Source organism: Pteropus vampyrus, unplaced genomic scaffold (assembly GCF_000151845.1).
Source record: "Pteropus vampyrus isolate Shadow unplaced genomic scaffold, Pvam_2.0 Scaffold1000006917, whole genome shotgun sequence".
NCBI classification, from domain to species: Eukaryota; Metazoa; Chordata; class Mammalia; order Chiroptera; family Pteropodidae; genus Pteropus; species Pteropus vampyrus.
Window position 1 is genome coordinate 1 of NW_011921319.1, and position 1,558 is coordinate 1,558.

At 63.9% G+C, this 1,558-nt stretch overlaps 1 non-coding gene across 1 annotated transcript; it reads left to right on the forward strand.

Annotated features, from left to right (window-relative positions):
- The first annotated feature begins 1,113 nt into the window (after positions 1-1,113).
- Positions 1,114-1,186, forward strand: TRNAV-CAC. The gene has a single exon. It is a non-coding gene; the product is annotated as a tRNA-Val (tRNA).
- The last annotated feature ends 372 nt before the right edge of the window (positions 1,187-1,558 follow it).

Below are 1,558 nucleotides of genomic sequence, written 5' to 3' on the forward strand. Positions count from 1 at the left end.
GGGTGCCACCTGGCTCCTGTACCCGTAAAAGGGCAGCCAGTTACACCCACCGTGTGTGTGGCTCTTTTTTGGAGTCCCCAGCCCTGACTGGCCTGTGCAGCAGCCTCCGGGAAAGCCCAGGTTGCTTTAGTGTGGGCGGGAGATCCCCCGGGCCTCCCCAGATGTGCAGACCACTGCTCTCAGGCCCCAAATGCATGTGACCAGCATTTTCTTATTTGGGGGACACACAATAGGCATTCTGTATCTATTTATTAAGGCATGTATGATGGCATTGTCTGTCATAGCAGGGAGTGGGTGACACAGGTTGTATTCATGTTGGGGAAAGAGAAGTGAAATGGGTGCCCACAATGAAATAATTTGCAGCATTTAGAAAGAAAGGACGACATGGGCACAGGCGTATGGTGGAGCGCAGAGTCACAGTGCTGAATGGACGCGGGGCGAGGCAAGCAGTGCGAGTGTGGAGTGCGTGCAGGTGCGGGAAAGCGGGGACCTCGGCTCCTTCCCGCTCCGCGCAGGGGAAGACCCGGCTCTCCCCGCTGTGGGATTCCTTTCCCCAGTCTCTTCGCTCGCACGCAGCGCTTCACTCCTGCTCCCCGGTGTGCGCAGGTGCCCCCCACCCCCGAAGCAAATCTCTGGGACACCAGCTGGGTGTCTCTCCTACGGTTAACCTCAGGGGGGGGGAACCAACACACGCTCGGTGACCGGTGAAGTGTTGGTGTGAGCCGTAAAGGACACTCAGGAAGCAAAGGCGCAGGAAAGAGCGAACCTCGTTTTCCCTCTCCATGCCTCCTGAATTAAGTGCTGGCAAAGGTGGGGGGATTTTTATTGTTTCAGACGTGAGCGGGGTCCCTACCTTGGCTTAGTCTACTCCTGCCTGTAGTCCGTGCTATTTCTCTGCAGTCCCGGGCGGGGGCGCCACGTGCCAGCGGCTGCCCCGCCAGGGTCGCGGGCCGCGACTCCGGCGACATCGCCGCAGGCTTTGAGAGGCGCGGAGAAGGGAAGGCGGCGCTGGGCGGGCCCGGGGCCTTGTCACTGGAGGGGACGCGGGGACGCGGGGACGCGCGGACGCGCCGCCTCGTCTCAAGGGTGGTTTGGCGGCGGCGGCTGTCGGCCGTTTCCGTAGTGTAGTGGTTATCACGTTCGCCTCACACGCGAAAGGTCCCCGGTTCGAAACCGGGCGGAAACAGCAGCGTGCCCTTTTTTTTTTCGCCGCCGGGTCGGAGTCCTGCACAGGCAGCGGCCGGGCGAGCCCGATGCTGACCTGTCCCCCGAGCGGCGACCCATTCGTCGCCGGCCGCGTTTTCTGTCCCCGGGAAGGGAAAGCGCCCTGGGCCGCTCCGCAACGGTCGTCGGTTCCGACCTGATCCGAGGCTCCAGGTCCGGTTCGCGCCGCGTCTCGGGAGGCAGGCGGCCGTGGGACCGGGACTGACGGGCCCCGTCCCCAGGAATTCGCTGCGGCGTCCCGCCCACGTCACGGTCCAGGGACGGGCCTCGCCGAGTGCGGTTCGGGGCCGCAGCAGCCGCCACCCGCCTCCTCCGTGCTTCCCGGGTCACCCGG